Consider the following 21,394-nt stretch of genomic DNA (forward strand, 5'->3'; position numbering starts at 1 on the left):
ATTATTTTTAAAAAATAGAGGTGGTCTCAAATCTCTAGGAAATTGTGTTCAGAAAGGAATCCTACAAGTTGACCTCTTTTTTGTTTGTTTTACTTGAGGCAGAGTCTCGCCACTCTGTTTCCCAGGTTGGAGTGCAGTGGCGCGATCTCAGCTCAGTGCAACTTCCACCTCCTGGCTTCAAGAGATTCTCATGCTTCAGCCACCTGAATAGCTGGGATTACAGGTATGTGCCCCCCATACCTGGCTTATGTTTTTGTATTTTTAGTAGAGGCGAGGTTTCACCATATTGACCAGGCTGGTCTCAAACTCTTGGTCAAGTGATCAGCCCACCTTGGCCTCCCAAAGTGCTGGGATTACAGGCGTGAGCTACCACACCTGGCCGAAATTGACTTCTTATGCTGTAAAAAAAGAGGTTTCGGACAGGTGTGTTGGCTCATGCCTGTAATCCCAGCACTTTGAGAGGCTGAGGCAGGAGGATTGCTTGAGGCCAGGAGTTCAAGACATGCCTGGGCAACATGGCAAAAACCCACATCTACCAAAAAAAAAAAAAAAAAAAAAAAGCCAGGCATGGTATTGCGTGCCTGTAGTCCTAGCTACTTGGGAGGTTGAGGTGGAAGGACCACTTGATCCCAGGAGGTCAGGCTGCAGTGAGTCAAGATCATGCCACTGCACTCCAGCCTGGGCGACAGAGTGAGACCTGTCTCAAAAAAAAAAAAAAAAAGATAGATTTTAGTATGTCAGCAAAGTCTAAAGCTAGATAACCACATTGTGTTGGTCTCTAAAGCATAGCCAAGGTCCTTTCCATCCAAATATACCCAGCGCCTAGCATAGTGGCACAAAGGTGGGAGTTCAGTAAGTGTTCGTTGAATGACTGGCTGACTGCAGAATGAATGAGAGCAGGATTCAAGGACAGTGCCCATAGTGAGGGTTCTGGACAAGCCGGACTTTCCACAATTCTTTCTATCTAAAGAGAAGAACTCAGTGGAATTCCAAACCACCAATTTATGTTTTCAACTCTAATCTCCTAGATAGAAAATAATGTAAACCCCAGGGCCATTTTAACAAAGAATTTGAGATTGCATAAAATCTCTAGCAAACAAAACAAAAAGAATATTGCTTTGGAAGGAGGAGAGATGTATTTAGAGCCAACAATGAGTACTTTAATAGCTGTGGGAACAAAGTGCTGTGGGGACACAGGGGAGAGAACACTTAGTCCCCATGGACTGAGGGGAGGGGGTGCTGGGAGGAGTCAGGTGAGGTAGGATTCCATTGCCCAGTGGAAGATTCTGAGGCTTAAAGCAGCTGCTTTGGCAGGTCAGGCCTGGGTTTGCCTAACGCCTGGGCCTGGCAAGCCTGACCCCCTTAGTCAAGCAACTGAGCTACCAGCCAGGGTCCTGAATGTCTGTGGTTCCCCAGGGTCACTGCACACTGCAGAGAGGACCTAGCACCTCTGCCTGGCACACAGCAAAGGCCCAAGAGAGGAGCATTCCATAACCATGTGGGGAATAGCAGCCACCCCTCTGACAACTGTCTTCATTTACCCAAACCCACTGGAATAGGCCATCCCACGGGTACCTCCACCCACCCTCATTATTACGCTAGAGGACAGCAGGTGCAAGCTGTGTGCTGTTTTACAAATACATTTTAGCCAGGAGACCAAAGTCTGAGGGTTATTGCCTTCTCTTTCCTTTATTTATGTATTGTTTTAATGTAAATGTAAGTTGATTCTAGGTTGCTTTCCTGGCCTGGAGAGAAATGAGTGTTGCCAGAAATCCTGCCCTGTGAAATGCATGCTGGGAGTGTGTCAGGCACCCCAGTGTCACCCACTGTGCATGCTGGGAGGGAAAGAAGGCTGAGAGCCCCTACTTTACAGAGTCATCCCTATGAAGGCAGGGTCAAACAGGGTGTAACCTGGCTCCTGCAAAGTAAAAAAAAAAAAAAAAAAAATGCTTTCAATGTACACCAATCAGAGAATGCCCACTCATAGTAAATGATAGCAACTACCACCATATATGGGTACCCACTGTGTGCCAGGACCACGCTAGGGCCTTTACGTACATCATCTGTTGGTTTGTCACTATAGTCCCACACACAAAAAAGGCATTGTTAATCCTATTACAGTCAGAGACTGAGGTTCAAGGAGCTCAAAGAAGTTACCTTATTAGGTAAAGCAGGTCTAAGTTCATATTTGTTTGATCACTATTTGCCTTTCTATATGTATGAATCTATGTATGTATCCATCCATCCACCTATTCATTCATCCATCCATCCATCTATCCACCCATCCAGTCATCCATCCATCCATCCATCCATCCATGCATTCATCCATCCACCCATGCATTCATCCATCCATCCATCTACCCATTCATTCATCCATCTATCCATTCACCCGGCCATCCATCCATTCACCCAGCCATCCATCCATTCACCCACCCACCCATCTTGTGGTGTTAGGAATCACATCCTCAGTATATTTTTAAAATAGCAGGGACCTTCCCACTATCCCCAACAAGGTGATTTTAGGGCCAGAGCCTCTTCAGTCCATATGTTTTTAGGGACTGAATCCTAAACTTCTCAAACTTTCTATCAGGGCACTGGGGAACCCACTGCTGCATGGACTAGGTATCTTGTTTTCCTGAGTGGTCTTCCTCTAGAAGTGAAGTGAGATGGGATCCAATTAGTGAGCCCTGGCTAGAATCCAAAAAGCTACCTTTCTGCTGTGAGCTCTCTTTTCTCTTTAGAGAACAAACTATCAAACCCAGAAACATCATTCCCTAACATCAAATATATCAGAGAGGAGCCCCACAGACAGTCAACTTCTAGCTAGATCTGACACGCCCCAAACTTCAGTGTAAAAATATCTTATGCACGCTTGTCACAGATTTCTGAAATTCCACCTTTAGAAAGTAATGTCTCTATTTACCCAAGCAATCCAATCCTAGGACTGTATCCTACAGATGTGCTCAAACAGTGATGAAATGACTGAGTACATAGCAGCACCGTTTGTAATAGAAATGATTTAGAGGCCGGGCGCGGTAGCTCAAGCCTGTAATCCCAGCACTTTGGGAGGCCAAGACGGGCGGATCACGAGGTCAGGAGATCGAGACCATCCTGGCTAACACGGTGAAACCCCATCTCTACTAAAAAATACAAAAAACTAGCCGGGTGAGGTGGCGGGCGCCTGTGGTCCCAGCTACTCGGGAGGCTGAGGCAGGAGAATGGCATAAACCCGGGAGGCGGAGCTTGCAGTGAGCTGAGATCCGGCCACTGCACTCCAGCCTGGGCCACAGAGCGAGACTCCGTCTCAAAAAAAAAAAAAAAAAAAAAAAAAAAAAAACAGGCTGGGCACAGTGGCTCATGGCTGTAATCCTAGCACTTTGGGAGGCCAAGGTGGGAGTATTGCCAGACCCCAGCAGTTCGAGACCAGCCTAGGCAACATGGCAAAACCCTGTCTCTACAAAAAATACAAAAATTAGCCAGGCGTGGTGGCGCATGCCTATAGTCCCAGCTACTTGGGAGGCTGAGGAGAGGATCGCCTAAGCCCAGAGCTCACCTAAGCCAGAGGTCAGGGCTTCAGTGGGCCATGATCATACCACTGCACTCCAGCCTGGGTGACAGAGCAAGACCCTATTGAAAAAAATAAAGAAGAAGAAGGTAAGGAAGGAAGGGAGGGAGGGAGGGAGGGAGGGAGGGAGGAAGGAAGGAAGGAAGGAAGGAAGGAAGGAAGGAAGGAAGGAAGGAAGGAAGGAAGGAAGGAAGGGCGAGGCCCAGTGGCTCACACCTGGAATCCCAGCACTTTGGGAGGCCAAGGCAGGTGGATCATCTGAGGTCAGGAATTTGAGACCAGCCTGACCAACATGGAGAAACCCTGTCTCTACTAAAAATACAAAATTAGCCAGACATGGTGGTGCATGCCTGTAATCCCAGCTACTCGGGAGGTTGGGGCAGGAGAATTGCTTGAACCTGGGAGGTGGAGGTTGCAGTGAGCCGAGATCATGCCACTGCACCTGGGCAACAGAGTGAGACTCCGTCTCAAAAAAAAAAAAAAAAGAATGAGGCTACTCTACACACCTTATCTGAAACAATCTCCCAATGATGCAAAATTAACAAGGCAAGGTGGAGAATTCTCTATTAACCAACATGCCATGTTCTGTTCACATCCACGTAGACATCTGTGGAAGGATGGAGAAGAGCTTGGTATCACTGGTGCCCTCAGAGGGGAAAGTGGGAGGCTGGGGCCTGAGCGGGAGTGGCTGTCGCACTATATTTTATGTGAATGGTGCCCTCTGGAGTTGTGCCTTGGGGTGGCCTTGATGAAAGAGAGGCTTTCTGCTCTTTATCTTTTCTGTACTTTTTTTTTTTTTGGAAGCAGGGTCTTGCCCTGTTGCCCAGGCTAGAGTGCAGTGATGGAATCACAATTCACTGCAGCCTCAACCTCCTGGGCTCAGCAATCCTCCCACCTCAGTCCCCCGAGTAGCTGGGACTACAGGTGAGCACCACCACGCCCATCTAATTTTTTAATCTTTTTTTATTTTTGAGACGGAGTCTCGCTCTGTCGCCCAGGCTGGAGTGCAGTGGCCGGATCTCAGCTCACTGCAAGCTCCGCCTCCCAGATTTACGCCATTCTCCTGCCTCAGCCTCCCGAGTAGCTGGGACTACAGATGCCCGCCACCTCGCCGGGCTAGTTTTTTTTTTTGGTATTTTTTAGTAGAGACGGGGTTTCACCGTGTTAGCCAGGATGGTCTCGATCTCCTGACCTCGTGATCCACCTGTCTCGGCCTCCCAAAGTGCTGCGATTACAGGCTTGAGCCACCGCGCCCGGCCCTTTTTTTTTTTTTTTTTTTTGTAGAGACGGGGCTGGTCTTAAACTCCTGGCTTCAAATGATCCGTAAGCCTTGGCCTGTCAAAGTGCTGGGATTACAGGAGTGAGCCGCTGTGCAAGGCCAAAGCCACCATGCCTGGCCATCGGTCAACTCTCTAGCCTATAAAAACATGTTTATCTCTTTGGAGATTCCAAGGATTTTAGAAGTTGTATGCCAGGAAACCAGAGGAAGACCAAATACATATCTCATAATATCACAGTACCTCACTGAGTGGTGGTAAGGGTTAAAGTTGTAAATGCATGTAAGGCTCTCAGGATACTTGTGGCCGGTTCACAGTTAGCGCTGTGGAAGCATTAGCCATGTTTATTACTCCGTGCCCCATGCCAGAAACAGTGGTGAATAAGACAGTCACAGCCCACGCTCGCAGGGGTTTACCATCCCAGGAGACAGACATTAAACGCATAATTACCATCATGTCTGTCTTCCAGGAAAAGATGGAAAAGTAAATAGTTAACTATAACACCATGTGCTTAGTGCTCCCGGGCCCGTGGACTCAGGGTGGAGGAGGAGAAGGGGCTGAGTCTAAAAGGAGAGTAGGGGTCAGACTAGAAGCAGGCTGGGGAAGGAGAAGGTCCTCTAGACCCAGGGGCCAGCAGGAGCAAGGCAGGGAGGTATTAGCGGGGACCAGCTGTCCGTGCTGCAGAGCCTGACACGAGGCAGGAGGTGGCGGGAGCTGGGGCTGGGAGGGAAAGCAGAGGCCGGCTCGTGGGGACCCTCCTGTCATGTGAAGGAATTTGGATTTATCCCGGAGCCTCAGGAAATCACAGAAGGTACTGAGCAGTGAGTGATTTGTGAAACTTGCCTTTTAGGAAGATCAGTAGGGCTGCAGGTGGGGGACGGACGGCAGGGCAGCCAAAGTACGAAGTTGGCAGATGAGAGGGGAGTGCAGGGCAGAGACAGGAGCATCAGAAAGTCTCCCTCGCAGGTGTGAAAGGAAAATAAATCACAAAAATAGACCCCAAAATCACTAAGCCAAAGGGAAAAGTCAAGCTGGGAACTGCGCAAGCCTGCCTCCCATTTTATTCCCAAATAAGATTGCTAAAAGATGAATTCCCTTGTGGGCTTCAACATCTTTACCCTAAAACAGTTCTATTGAATTTCACCCTGGCAATGTAAATTGACAACTTATTTTCATGGGTGCCTGACAAAGGATAGACAGAACCCAGTCATCCCTCTGAGGCTCACCTGAGACAAATGCGTATCTAATTGCTTCCTTTGCCCTACTGTTTACGTAAAAATGTAGATTCACTGAGCCAGACTAAGGCATAAGTGACTATTCCTCTACCCCCTTCTCACATGGAAATTGTGTATTCAGTGAAAGGCTGATCAGTCTCACACAGAGACTGATTTCTCATGTCTCCCTAAAATGTATAAAACCAAGCGGTGGCCAGGCATGGTGGTTCACACCTGTAATCCCAGCACTTTGGGAGGCCAAGTTGGGCAGATCACTTGAGGTCAGGAGCTCAAGACAAGCCCGGCCAATATGGCAAAATCCCGTCTGTACTAAATTTACAAAAATTAGCTGGGCATGGTGGTGCACACCTGTAATTTCAGCTACTTGGGAGGCTGAGGCAGGAGAACCCGGGAGGCAGAGGCTGCAGTGAGTTGAGATCGCACCACTGCACTTCAGCCTGGGTGACAGAGTGAGACCCTGTCTCAAAAAACAAACAAACAAACAAAAATAAAAACCTGTACCCCAACCACCTTGGGTACATGTCCTCAGGACCTCCTGAGGCTATGTGTTAAGGCTGTATGTTAAGGCTGTGTCCTTAACTTTGGCAAAATAAACTTTCTAAGTTGATTGAGCTCTGTCTCAGATACTTTTGGGTTTGCATAGGAAAGAACCTTGCAGGGAAGAGGCTGCCTTCATCCTTCAAGGGCCGGGCAAGTCCTGCATGAGCAGGCAAGTGCTCAGCACACCCTGGGGAGCAGCTGAGGTTGTCCGTGTGATGCAGAAACAAGGAAGCAGGCTCACACCCAAGGGAGGGGGTTTTCCTCGTTTCCTTTCAGTTCGGTGAAGACAAGGCTTTCCATCTGTTGTACCCACTGCTGGACATGCAGCATCAACAGTGCCTGGCACATGGAATGTGCCCAATAAATGTTCACTGTCAGCTGGGCGCGGTGGCTCACGTCTGTAATCCTAGCACTTTAAGAGGCCGAGGCGGGCGGATCACTTGAGGACAGGAGTTTGAGACCAGCCTGGCCAACATTGTGAAACCCTGTCTCTACCGAAAATGCAAAAATTAGCTGGGTGTGGTGGCGCACGTCTGTAATCCCAGTTACTGGGGAGGCGGAGGCACGAGACTCGCTTGAACCAGGGAGGCAGAGGTTGCAGTGAGCTGAGATTTCGCCACTGCACTCCAGCCTGGGTGACAGAGACAGACTGTATCTTAAATAGACAAACAAATAAAAAAATAAATAAATAAAGCTCACTGTCAGGAGGGATGGGCAGAGCATGTGGCTCACACAAAGGCAGCTAAGAAAAGGCGGCCAGGGAGGTAGGAAATCACACTTGCTTGTGATTCAGAAGCAAGTATTTCAAGGAGGAATTTACGGTCCACGGAGGTCAAGGAAGATAAAACCCAAGAAGTATCCACGGAATGTTATAACCCAGGCTCCTTCTCCCAGTTCATCCCAATGAAGCCCTCACAGCTCTGCCAGCCCACAAGCACAGGGAACACCTTATATTCATGTAGCATCATGTTTAGAACCTCGAAGGGTGCACACAAAAAAGAGAAGACACAGCTTCCTTGAAGCCTTCAGTCTAGTCAAGAAGATCCTATTATTCACAAGAACAAACAACTCACAGTGTTACAAAACTCCATTTTTGGTTTCTGTAGATGTCCCCTGGATCACTTCCCCAGAGTCCCACAACTTGATAATGGAAGAACAAAATGAGTAGGTGTACAGACCTTGTCTCTCTACTCATTAATTTTTGTGGTAGGAGTTGCTCAATGTTTGCCAAGAGAGTTGCTGGTGGTAGCCTAAATACAACTGCAAATTTGCAAAATAAGTGTTGCTGCAAGGAAGAAGGCATCCTAACTGTATAAACGTTTTATTTAAAAAATGGTATTATAATAGCAGAGACAAAAGATTGGGGAAATGCTGGTAGTCATAATTAAGATTTGTTTATTTAAATAGGTTAAATACAAGGGCTCCCCATATGCAAAGAATTGTTAATGAAACAAGCATTTTCTTTCTTTTTTTTTCTTGAGACAGAGTCTTGCTCTGTCATCAGGCTGGAGTGCAGGAGTGCAATCATGGCTCACTGCAGCCTCAACAACTCAGGCTCAAGCCATCCTCCCACCTAAGTCTCCTGAGTAGCTTGGGACCACCGCAGGCATGTACCACCATGCCCAGCTAATTTCTTTTCTTTTTTTGTAGAGATGAGGGTCTCACTATGCTACCCAGGCTGTATTTTCTGAACTCCTGGGCTCAAGCAATCCTCCTGCCTTGGCCTCCCAAAGTGTTGGGATTACAGGCATGAGCCACCACACCTGGCCAAAACAAATATTTTCAGTGAAAGCAAATGGTGGTCCCTTCTCCTCCCCTTTCTAAACAATTCAGTCCTAAAGCCACAAGGTGGAGCTGAGTAAGGTAGGACTCCGTGGTGGGGAACAGCGGGTAGTATCTCTTATGACATGAGACCCTGTCTAAAAAGAAAAAAGAAAGGCCGGGTGGGGTGGCTTACAACTGTAATCCCAGCATTTTGGGAGGCCGAGGCCAGGAGTTCAAGACCAGTCTGGCCAACATGGCAAAACCCTGTCTCTCCTAAAAATACAAAAATTAGCCAGGTGTGGAGGCGCACGCCTGTAATCCCAGCTGCTCAGAAGGCTGAGACAAGAGAATCTCCTGAACTCAGGAGGCAGAGGTTACAGTCAGCCAAGATCGCACCACTGCACTCTAGCCTGGGCGACAGAGCAAGACTGCATCTCAAAAAAAAAGAAAAAAGAAAAAAGATGAATAATGTGATATAAAAAAGATTTTCTTTAGTACCATTCTTGAAATGTTCTGTCACTTTGCAATTGTTTTAAAATAAAAAAATAGACCGGGCGTGGTGGCTTATACCTGTAATCCCAGCACTTTGGGAGGCCAAGGCGGGCAGACCACGAGGTCAGGAGATCGAGACCATCCTGGCCAACACAGTGAAACCCCGTCTCTACCAAAAATACAAAAAATTAGCCAGGCATGGTAGCAGGCGCCTGTAGTCCCAGCTGCTCAGGAGGCCGAGGCAGGAGAATGGCATGAACCCGGGAGGCGGAGCTTGCAGTGAGCCGAGATCACACCACTGCACTCCAGCCTGGGAGACAGAGTGAGACTCCGTCTCAAAAAAAAAAAAAAAAAAAAACAAAAAAAGTATAGAAAAATTATGGATAAACAAAATGTGGTATATACATACAGTAGAATATTCTTCAGCCTTAAAAAGGAAGGAAATTCTGATGCATGCTACAACATGGATGAACCCTGAGCGCGTTATGCAAACTGAAATAAGTCAGACACGAGTGACAAATATTGTGATTCCATTTCTACGAGGCACCCACAGCGGACAGATGGACAGAGATGGAAAGCTGAATGGTGGTGACCACAGGCTGGGTCCAGGAGATGGGGTGGGGAATGGGGAGTTATCATTTAATGGGCACAGAGTTTCAGTCTGGGAAGATGAAGAGAGTTCTGGAAATGGAAGGCAATGATGGTTGCACAACAGTGTGAATGTACTTAATGCCACAGAACTGGACACTTAAAAATGATTAAAATGGTAAACTGTATGTTATATATTTTTTCATAATAAAAAATTTAATTAAAATGTTAAAAATCAAGTTGTGATTGTTAAGAAACATTCACATTAAGGCCAGGTGTGGTGGCTCATGCCTGGAATCTCAGCACTTTGGGATGCTGAGGCGGTAGGATCCCTTGAGTCCAGGAGTACAAGACCCCCATCTCTACAAAAAATAAAAACTAAAAAAATTAGCTGGCATGGTGGCGTGCGCCTGTAACCCCAGCTACTCAGGAGGCTGAGGCAGGAGGATTGCTTGAGCCCTGGAGGTTGAGACTGCTGTGAGCCATGATTGCACCACTGCACTCCAGCCTGGGGGACAGTGAGACATTCTCTCAAAAAAAAGAAACATTCACATTAAATGTTTAGTTTCAAACTGTTGGTGTGAAAAGCAACAATTTTTCAGTGTGTTGCTGAAAAGCAACACACCAGACTCAGTGTGTGTCTTGAATATCAAATATTCTAATCCCAGGGCTCCTGTTCCAGCTCCATGGGAAGGTGTTTATCTTGGGAAAGGAAGGTTGTGTGTGTGTGTTTCACACAAGCCAAACTGGATTTTTTTTTTTTTTTTTGAGACAGAGTCTTGCTCTGTCACCCAGGCTGGAGTGCAGCGGCGCGATCTCTGCTCACTGCAACCTCTGCCTCCTGGGTTCAAGCAACTCTCCTGCCGCAGCCTCCAGAGTAGCTGGGAGTACAGGTGCCCACCAGCATGACTGGCTAATTTTTGCACTTTTAGTAGAGACAGGGTTTCACCATATTGGCCAGGCTGGTTTCAAACTCCTGACCTTGTGATACGCCCGCCTTGGCCTCCCAAAGCGCTGGGATTATAGGTGTGAGTCATCGCACCCAGCCCAAACATCAGCTTTATGACTCCAAAAATTTGAGAATATGTCTGCCCAGCATAACTGTGAATGTCCATTCTTAGAGAGTTCTAGAATATTTGAGAGCCTCAGTCTTCAAAGTAAATCTGCTTTTAGTTACTTAGCCAAATAAAGCAACCCAACCAAGTGGCAAAAGTCCAAGGTATGACTCCTTTGGGCAAGAAAGGCCAACCCTTCTGTTTCACAGTTTGCTTGGCCTGTAAAACTAGAGCACACGTGTTTGCTTATTTAATACAGGGTTTCTGCAACGGGTCCATCAGGCCAAATTCCTGTAACCACAAAATACGATGCACGAAATCTACATGCAGGTTGAGTGTATGATACTGCCAACAGTAAACGCTGAGTCATCGGTTCTGTGGTTAGTCCGAACGATAAACCAGGCAATTCCTTTAATGTTTAGCTACTTCTTGCACTGCACAGCTCAACCAACGGCCTGACTCACAAGCCTACTTCAAGGTCACCATGAGTACCACTCCCTGGTTGGAGAGACTGGGGTCTCCACACATCTCCATCACTGGGAGAGAACTTGCCAGAGTGATAATGACCTAGAGATACCACCTGCATACACAGAAGACAACAGCAAAGTACGCCAACTCTTTGGGCCTCAGTTTCTTTATTTTATTTTTTTTATTTTTGAGATGGAGTTTTGCTCTTGTTGCCCAGGCTGGGGTGCAATTGCGTGATCTCGGCTCATGGCAACCTCCGCCTCCCGGGTTCAAGTGATTCTCCTGCCTCAGCCTCCTGAGCAGCTGGGATTACAGGCATGCAACACCACGCCTGGCTAATTTTGTATTTTTAGTAGAGACGGGGTTTCTCCACGTTGGTCAGGCTGATTTCAAACTCCGCACCTCAGGTGATTCACCTGCCTTGGCCTCCCAAAATTCTGGGATTACAGGCATGAGCCACCGCACCTGGCCTTTTCTTTTCTTTTTTTGAGACAGGATCTCACTCTGTTGCCCAGGCTGGAGTGCGGTGGCACAATCATGGCTTACTGCAGCCTTGACCTCCTGGGATCAAGCGATCCTCTCACCTCAGCTTCTTCAGTAGCTGCTACTACAGGTACACTGCACCACACATGGTTAACTTTTGTATTTTTTGGTAGAGACAGAGTTTCACCATCTTGCCCAAGGCTGGTCTTGAACTCTTCAGCTCAAGCGATCCTCCTGCCTCGGCCTCCCAAAGTGCTGGGGTTACAGGCGTGAGCCACTATGCCCGGCAAGGGCCTCAGTTTCTTCATATCAAATGCCACACATGCGGGACAGACATTTTGTTAGCACCTTCTGGTTCTATCATTTTCATAATCTATAACTAAACAATAATTTATGAATTAATGATGTTATTGATTTTTAAGTTTCTGGTTTTTAAAATAAGTTCCTAGCCAGGCACAGTGGCTCATGCCTATAATCCCAGCACTTTGGAAGGCCAAGGTGGGTAGATCACCTGAGCTCAGGAGTTTGAGACCAGCCTGGGCAAAATGGTGACACCCTGTCTTTACTAAAATTACAAAAACATAGCCAGACATGGTGGTACACACCTGTGGTCCCACGCTGAGGTAGGAGTATCACTTGAGCCTTGGGGGTGCAGGTTGCAGTGAGCTGAGATGGAGCCACTGCACTCCGGCCTGGGTGACAGAGAGAGACCCTGTCTCAGGAAAAAATAAATAAATCCTTTGTTAGAGATGTGTGTTTCTTTCTTTTTTGAGACAGAGATTTACTCTGCCATCCAGGCTGGACTGTAGTGGTGTGATCTTGGCTCACTGTAACCTCCACCTCCTGGATTCAAGCGATTCTCCCGCCTCACCCTACCAAGTAGCTGGGATTACAGGTGCGTGCCACCGCACCTAGCTAATTTTTGTATTTTTATTTTTATTTTTATTTTTATTTTTTTTGAGACTGAGTCTGGCTCTGTCGCCCAGGCTGGAGTGCAGTGGCCGGATCTCAGCTCACTGCAAGCTCCGCCTCCCGGGTTTACGCCATTCTCCTGCCTCAGCCTCCGGAGTAGCTGGGACCACAGGCGCCCGCCACCTCGCCCGGCTAGTTTTTTGTATTTTTTAGTAGAGACAGGGTTTCACCGTGTTAGCCAGGATGGTCTCGATCTCCTGACCTTGTGATCCGCCCGTCTCAGCCTCCCAAAGTGCTAGGATTACAGGCTTGAGCCACCGTGCCCGGCTAATTTTTGTATTTTTAGTAGAAATGGGGTTTCACTATGTTTGCCAGGCTGTCTTGAACTCCTGACCTTAAGTGATCCGCCCGCCTCAGCCTCCCAAAGTGCTGGGACTACAGGCTCACGTGAGCCACTGTGCCGCATGTATGTTTCTTTCATCGAGAATAAAATTACCTTCAGTTTGTTGGTGCTTAAAATTACTGATCTCCGAATCATACATTGGTCCAGAATTACACTTGCCCTGCTCTGAAGAAGAATGCCACCTGAGAGCACAAATGTATAGAAAGAAATGTACATAATAAAGCTATCACAGAAACAGATATGATATAATAACAGATGCCCTTTAAACTTGATCCTCTCATGCTAGGTCTAAAATAAAAGAGTTAGATTTAGTGTGTATATATATGGGTTACATTTCAGAAGACATGAAATTGGTCTAAATCTAAATAAAAATGAGCTAAGCTCTGCCTAGGTTAATTTACATTCATCTATCAACAGCCTTGCAGAAATGGTTATGTAAGCGCTACGGGATGGTTCCAGCACTTGTTTCAAAGGGTCTTTCAGTCCATTCAAGCTGCATCCAAAAATAGTTGAGGCTGGGCCCTATTCTTTACTGCCTGCGGCTTCACAAACTGAAAACCACCATATCAGACATGGTTTTGCCCTACCTTGCTCGGCTTTCTGGGTTAGATCCTCTGAGATTTCATTTTATGAGTATTCCTGATTACCAAATGTTCAGAACTCAGCTCCTGCCCCACAAATTCTTTATGACCCATTGCATAAAACCAGTGACAGTGCCACATCCAGGCAGGATGAGAACCACGCACTCCTAACTATGGAGACGGGAATGCTGGCAGTGTTACTTTTGAGGTCACTGTTGGCCAAGATAATTGCTTCACTAGGCAAAGGCAAACCTTCTTAAGTGAGTTTCCTGGGAGGACTCAGAGAGAAAGGCCATAGGTGCTCCAGGAGGGAGGATGCACCATCAGGGACCTCGGACAATCACAGTGAGACAGTGAGAAGCCTCTGGGGACCACTCTCCAGGGGCCTTCTTCCCTGGCCGTGCAGCTGACAGGCCCCAGGAAGCAGAGTCCCTGGGCTCTCCCTGGCAGCTCTCGGTGCATTTCCAGGGGAACAGCTTAGCAGCCCCATGCTGGGTGGTGCGCTCCATCTATTTCTATGGTACCTATCACCATGGTACCTACTTGCTCTGAAAAACACAGCTAAAAACAGAACATAAAGAAAAGGAGCACAGTCCGCTTCCCTGCAGTCACCTTCTGCAGCTGTTGTTATGCCTCATGATTGCTCTCATGGGCCTCTTCCATCCTGAGTTTCCATGTTTTTGTTGTATGTGACCTTCAAAAACAAGAGGCTTACTATCCGCATCAGCCTTGTCTTGGGGACAATGTGACCTGAGGCTTCAAAAGTGTCCCACTCGCCTTGCTGCAGGCGTACATTCCTCCGGGGCACACATTCACCTGGGCAGCAGCTCCTCCCAAGGCTTGCCCCCAGAGCCCCATATCAGATGTTCTTGGGAAAGGGGAAGAAGTGGGGATGGAGGATGACCGTGACATTAGTGGGCATAGATGCCCCGAGGAAGGACCTGCGCTTATTCCAACAAAGAGGATCCTAAGCTTTCTCAGGAACATGCTGGAAATTGTGCTCAGGGAAAGATCCACAAGGCCAAATCACTTCTCCAGAGGTTTTCTTTAACTCAACAATTATCCTTCACAGCAGTGCTCAGCCCAGCCACTGTAGTCAGACAGAACTCGAGTTCAAATCCCAACTCAGCCACCTGCCAGCCATGTGAGATGAGTGGGCAACCTCTTGAAGGTTAAATTTACGCATTTTTAAAATGGAGCATGGGCCAGGCATGGTGGGACACGCCTTAATTCCAGCACTTTAGGAGGCTGAGGAGGGTGGATGGCTTGAGCTCAGGAGTTTGAGATAAGCCTGAGCAACATGGTGAGACCCCTGTCGCTACAAAAAAATACAAAAATTAGCCAGGCATGGTGGTGCATAGCTGTGGTCCCAGCTACTCGGGAGACTGATGCAGAAGGATTGCTTGAGCCTTAGAGGTCAAGGCTGCAGTGAGCCATGATCACGTCACTGCACTCCAGCCTGGGCAACAGGGTGAGAGCCTGTCTCCAAAAATAAAAAAGAAAATGAAAGAGAGAAAAGGAAATGGGGATGAGTGTATAGACCTTATAGGGACAAGCCCCTTGCTGTGACCTCGGCCTCCATGGTCATTCCTTGGCTTTCCCATCCATAAAATGGGGAGGATAATGGCACCTGCTTCAAAGCAGCTTTGGGATGGTTCCAGGAGATGATATATATATAAAGTGCTGAGAGAGCACCTGGTACATTGCAAGTGCTCAGTAACTGCTGGAGATGCAGGTGTGAGGAGGAAGAGTGGGACGGTGGTGACAGTTGGGACAAGGATGCTCTGTGGGTACCATTTGTGTCAACTGTGTCTTGGTTCTCCTAGGTGTGACTTCCTGTCCTCAGTCCTGGGGGAGCAAGTACAAACGGGGCCTCAACTCATGAGTGGACCCCTCTCTCCAGAATCCCAGATGCATTCATCAGTGTCCCTGGGCATAGTGGATGTAGCTGAGGATAAGCTGAGGCTGCCTGAGGCTGTGAGGTGAGTACACCATGCAAAAGGGTGATCAGCCCAGGTGCTTGATGTGATACAAGGGACAAAGGAATTCTCATGTCCTGGAGAAAACCCCAATGTGGTTACCTGCTTGTCAGCTTTAGTGTCAACAGCCCTGAGGACTCAAGTCCCCTTTTGACAGAGTGGCTTTGGACAAGTCACTTCCCTTTCCTTCTCCATCTGTGAAATGGGGCAAAGAGGGAGGTTGGGAGCATTAAAAGAGAAAATGTAGGAAAAGCCTCCAGCCCAGAGTCAGCACATAGTGGGCTCTCAGCAGCTGTGGGCTCCCTTCTTTTCTAATCCCCCACACTGAACATTTTAAGGCTGAGTAAATACTCCATTTAATGAATAAAGGATTAGGTTCCACAATAGGAGGAAACAGGCTTATTTCCTGAATTTGCTAGTAATCCGGTAAATGCTGCACTAAAACTCCCAGACTCACACAAAGCCTGAGGCCCCGCAGGCTCCCCACAAGGCCCCTTCCAGCACCCCCAACTCCCTCCCAAATGCTCCATTTCTCACAACTCACTTTCAAGAACAAAGAACGCTCTGCTCTAGCCAAACAAATCTGTGGGCTACAATCATATACTGCTCGTGCCTTCCTGCCTTTTTATTTCACAAAAGGAACTTTCCTGTTGTGATCATTGTGGCTGTCTCCTTGACAAACCCCACTTCCCACGAGAGCTCCCAATTTTCATTTGAGGGTCCACGTGCTTCCAAGGACAGAGCATGCCACGTAAGCTAAGCCAATCAGCTCATTCCATCCCCCCAGCAGGCAGGGATTGATTCCTGAGATCTAAGCTGGTCCAATCAGAATGACTCCCATGACTCCCTTTTTTTGATATGCAGTCTCGCTCTGTTGCTAAGACTGGAGTGCAGTAGTGCCATCTTGGCTCACTGCAACCTCTGCCTCCCGGGTTCAAGCAATTCTCTTGTCTCAGCCTCCTGAGTAGCTGGGACTACAGGTGCCCGCCACCATGCCCGGCTAATTTTTGTATCTTTAGTAGAGACAAGGTTTCACCATATATGTCAGGCCGGTCTCAAACTCCTGACCTTAGGTGATCCACCCGCCTCAGCCTCCCAAAGTCCTGGGAGCCACTGCACCCAGCCCTGCTCTTCCTGTTTTGAACATTTATATAGGTACTTGATAAACCTTTGTTACCAAATGGCCAATAGAATCTCCTGAAACCGGAAACACCCTGTCCCAGGGACCCTCCCACCCCAGCTGCGCAGTCTGAAAAGTACCAGGCTCTGGGCTGAATGCTTGACATATGTCATCTCCTTTTCAGAAAATGGCTCACTGCATTTATGTTATTCTTGGACCCCAAGGGCTGCTGGCTTTTCTCCAAGGTTTGTGAGTGGAGCCTGTTTGGATTGGAAGAGATCTTATATAGAAGAACTAACGCAGAGAGCGGTGGCCCTTCATGGTGGCACAGAGCTGGACGGAAAGGGTAAGGCCTTTAGGTTTAATTCTTGACTCTACTTATTACATGGATGATCTTGGGCAAGTTACTTTGCATATTTGTGTCTCTGTTTTTTCATGTGGCAAATGAAGATGGAATTCCAACACCTCTCTGGGTTGTTGGAAGATTAAATCATGTTAGTCAAATACCCAGCACAATGCCTGGCATAGTCTTGCTCTTTTTCTACTATATTTCTCCTCTGCTGAACACTGACCAGTGGCTGGGCCCTCACAGGTGTATGTCCCCCCATTCTCGGTGGATGACCATCAACCCTACCCAGGAGCTGAAGGCTGATATAGAGGTTCAAGAAAACATTGGCCACCAGGTGGGAAGAAGTTTCCATCCCATTCCTTGCCAAACATAGATTTGGTGTCAGAAAGGCAGAGCGTGTGGAGAAACGGTTGTAGCCCAGGCCACTTGTTTCATTGCAAATCTATTGCATTTAGATTACACCTAAGCCTTCGTCCTCTTGTCTCTGCTCAGCAAGCCATGAACACTTCCAGATCTGACAGCCTGATCACCAAGTCTGATTAAAGAAAGAGAAGGAGATTTGCCTGGTGGCCTGGCATGCGGTTTCAATTAAGATGCAAAACTGTTCCTTAGAACTGCCAAAACTGCCATTAGATCTTTTTTTTTTTTTTTTTTGAGAGGGCGTCTCGCTGTGTCACCCAGGCTGGAGTGCAGTAGTGCGATCTTGGCTCACTGCAACTTCCGCCTCTCGGTTTCAAGTGATTCTCCTGCCTCAGCCTCCTGAATAGTTAGGACTATAGGCATGCACCACCATGCTGGCTAATTTGTGTGTGTGTGTGTGTGTGTGTGTGGTTTTTTTTCAGTAGAGATGGGGTTTCACCATGTTGCCCAGGTTGGTCTCGAACTCTTGACCTCGGGTGATCTGCGTGCCTCAGCCTTCCAAAGTGCTGGGATTACAGGCATGAGCCACCATGCCCAGCTGCAATTAGATTTTTGAGTGTTACCAAATAACCAGTATATGTTTGCTCAGGGGTTTGTCAGCAAAGGGCAATGTTATACCTCTTCAGGCAAATTCATTTGAGGTGCACTTTTCTGGGGCTTAGGTGGGGGTGCGGAGCCCTGAGGGACAGGAAGAGATAAGAAATCTTTGCATCTTATTATCCTCTTCTAACTTCCTCTTGTACTCAAAGAAGGAGGGAAAGTCCAGCATTTTGTTCCACTCCAGTCTGTTGCTGAAGAGTTTCATCTTTCTACTGGAAGCAGTGCAGTTTCTATTTGCCACAGGCAGTGTTCTCGAAGTGTAGCTCTCCAGGACCCTGGAGTGCTTGTTAAAAATGCAAATTTCTGGCTCCATACTATTCCTACTGAATTAGACTCTGCACAAATGATTGTGAACCTTGGGTAGCAATTCAGACAAGTGTCTACTTGGGTAGCAATTCAGACCACAAGTTCTGGAGTCAGATAAATATGGACTGAATGCCAAGCTCCAGCTCTACCACCTGTGATCCTTGAGTAGGTTAATTAACCTCTCCGGCCAGGCATGATGGCTCACGCCTGTAATCCCAGCACTTTGGGAGGCTGAGGCAGATGAATCACCTGAGGTTTAAGACCAGCCTGGGCAACATGGTGAAACCTCATCTCTACTAAAAATACAAAAATTAGCCAGGCGTGATGCTGTGCACCTCTAGTCCCAGTTACTGAGGAGCCTGAGGCAGGGGAATCGCTTGAAACTGGGAGGCAGAGGTTGCAGTGGACCGAGATCACGCCACTGCACTCCAGCCTAGGCGACAGAGTGACACTCTATTTCAAAAAAAGAAAAAAGAAAAAAGAAAAAGAAAAAGACGGGGCGCAGTGGCTCACGCCTGCAATCCCAGCACTTTGGGAGGCTGAGGTGGGCAGATCACCTGAGGTCAGAAGTTCAAGACCAGCCTGACCAACGTGGTGAAAACCTGTCTGTACTAAAAATACAAAAGTAGTCGGGTGTGGTGGCGCATGCCTGTAATCCCAGCTACTCGTGAGGCTGAGGCAGGAGAACTGCTTGAACCTGGGAGGCGGAGGTTGCGATGAGCCGAGATGGCGCCATCGCACTCCAGCCTAGCGACAGAGTGAGACTCCATCTCAAAAAAAAAAAAAAAAAAAGGAAAAAAGAAACCTCTGTGGGTCTCCATTGTATCACCTGTGTGAAGGTAATGCTGAACAGTCCAGGGATATGGAGCTCGTGTGATTGTTCTAAGGATGAAATGAAATAATACTTGTTTAGCAATGTTTGGCACATAGTAAATGTTCAATATATGATAACTCCTCTTTTTCTTTTTTTTTTTTTTTTTTTAGATGGAGTCTCGCTCTGTCACCCAGGCTGGAGTGAGGTGGTACAATCTCAGCTCACGGGAACCTCCGCCTCTTAGGTTCAACCGATTCTCCTGCCTTAGCCTCCCAAGTAGCTGGAGCTACCACGCCCAGGTAATTTTTGTATTTTTAGTAGAGACAGGGATTCGCCATGTTGGCTAGGCTGGTCTTGAACTCCTGGCCTCAAGTGATCCGCGTGCCTCAGCCTCCCAAAGTGCTGGGATTACAGGTGTGAGCAACTGTGCCCAGCCTGATAACTATTCTTTTTCTATAACACTTACACTCAAGAAAGTCAGAGCACCCTACAAGAAATAACAGACAAACTCGGCCATCATGACCAGCCTTAAGTACTATCCACTGGTAGAAATTTTCACAAGTCTACAGGTCAGCAATCAGGTCTGAAGGTTTCCTGAGTCTCATGAAATCCTACAGGATTCATATCTGATCCTCAACAATGGGCCAGCCAGGAGAGGGCAGCAAGAGAGAGCCTGAGTCTAACTGTTGCTGTTCTAATCACAACCTCTAGGTGTTGTGGGCATTTTACTTGGGAATGTCCAGGTTGATACTCATTTCAAAAGATGGCAAATCTGCTGGGTAGAGGTGTGGCAGCACAGATGACGAATGGGTGGTGACTGTTTATGAGGTTCTTGACTTTCATAAATTATTTTCTTGTTTGTTTGTTTGTTTTGGAAATGGAGTCTCGCTCTGTCACCCAGGCTGGAGTGCAATGGTGCGATCTAGGCTCACTCCAACCCTCCGCCTTACAGGTTCAAGAGATTCTCCCGCCTCAGCCTCTCTAGTAGCTGGGATTACAGGCATGTGACATCATGCCCAGTTAATTTTTGTATTTTAGGAGAGACAGGGTTTCACCATGTTGGCCAGGCTGCTCTTGAACTCCTGACTTTAGGTGATCTGCCTGCCTCAGACTCCCAAAGTGCTGGGATTACAGGCTTGAGCCACCGCACCCGGCCCATAAATTATTTTCTTTAGATAATCACTCAAGCATCACTATATTGTAGGAAACAACAAAATGTCACTGAGATGTAGATTTGGGGAGATAGTTTAAATCAAACTGGCAAACTTTTTTTGTAAGGTTTGTAAGCTAAGAATAGGTTTTACATTTTTAGGGGTTGTGAAGAAGGAGAAGTAGGAGGAGGAGGAAAAGGAAGAGGAGAAACAACAATATTGTGAAGGAAAAACAAAAACTTGAACCCTGGTTCACTCTGCCAGAAGGAAGAAAATGAAGCTGAAAGCTGAGTCATGCAAGAATCTGTCTTTCCTTTTGTTCCTAAGCAGATAGCTACAGATAAAAGGTTAAAGATCTCTGCAGGTAGCTACTCTGTGTTCACCTTATCTTACAGAGAGTGCTGACTTACCTTTACCTGCTCCCTTTCTCTTGCAACATGTGGATTCAGTCATGTGACCACAGCCTCCCCCTTCCCCCTCCATCCTGCTTTTCCCCACTTTAAATCCTGAAATCCTCAAAATCATCTTTGGAGAAAGGCACAGACCCATCTCCTGGGCTTGTCCTTAACCTTGGCAAAATAAACTTCTAAATTGATTGAGACCTGTCTCAGATATTTTTGGTTTACAGTGTGATGGTTAATTTTATGTGTCACCTTGATTGTATTACAGCGTGCACAGACATTTGGTTAAATTTTGGTTTTTTGAGACAAAGCTTCACTCTGTTGTCCAGGCTGGAGTGCAGTGGCCACGATCTCAGCTCACTGTAACCTCTGCCTCCCGAGTTCAAGCTATTCTCCTGCGTCAGCCTCCCAAGTAGCTGGGATTATAGGCACGAGCCACCACATCCAGCTAATTTTTGTACTTTCAGTAGAGACGGGGTTTCACCATGTTGGCCAGACTGGTCTCCAACTCCTGACCTCAAGTGATCCACCTGCCTTGGCCTCCCAAAGTGCTGGGATTACAGGCATGAGCCACTGCGCCCGGTCTGCTTAAACATGATTTCTGGGTATGTCTGCGAGGGTGTTTTGGGGTGAAATTAGCATTTGAATCAGTAGACTGAGTAAGGAGGATCCCATCCTTACCAATGGCAGTGGTCATCATGCAGTCTACGGCGGACTTGAAGAGAACCAGAAGGAGGAGGAAGGGAGAACTTGCTCTCTGCCTGGCTGACTGAGCTGGGTCTTTTCCTGTCCTTGTACTGGGATTTGCCCCATCAGCACTCCTGGTCCTCAGGCCTTTGGACTCAGGCTGGAATTTAGTCCTTATCTCCAGCTTGAAGATGGCAGATTGTG

General features: G+C 47.4%; 1 protein-coding gene and 1 long non-coding RNA gene across 10 annotated transcripts in view; one reads left to right on the forward strand and one right to left on the reverse strand.

The window, feature by feature from the left end:
* The window catches only part of DGLUCY (D-glutamate cyclase), a 164,747-nt gene that overhangs the window by 63,444 nt on the left and 79,909 nt on the right, over positions 1-21,394 (reverse strand). The gene's annotated exons all lie outside the window — the stretch shown is intronic.
* On the forward strand, positions 16,577-20,701 carry LOC139364209 (uncharacterized). Its single transcript, XR_011625633.1, has 3 exons — positions 16,577-16,808; positions 19,122-19,250; positions 20,264-20,701. It is a non-coding gene; the product is annotated as an uncharacterized lncRNA (long non-coding RNA).

This window comes from Macaca nemestrina, chromosome 7 (assembly GCF_043159975.1).
Source record: "Macaca nemestrina isolate mMacNem1 chromosome 7, mMacNem.hap1, whole genome shotgun sequence".
NCBI classification, from domain to species: domain Eukaryota; kingdom Metazoa; phylum Chordata; class Mammalia; order Primates; family Cercopithecidae; genus Macaca; species Macaca nemestrina.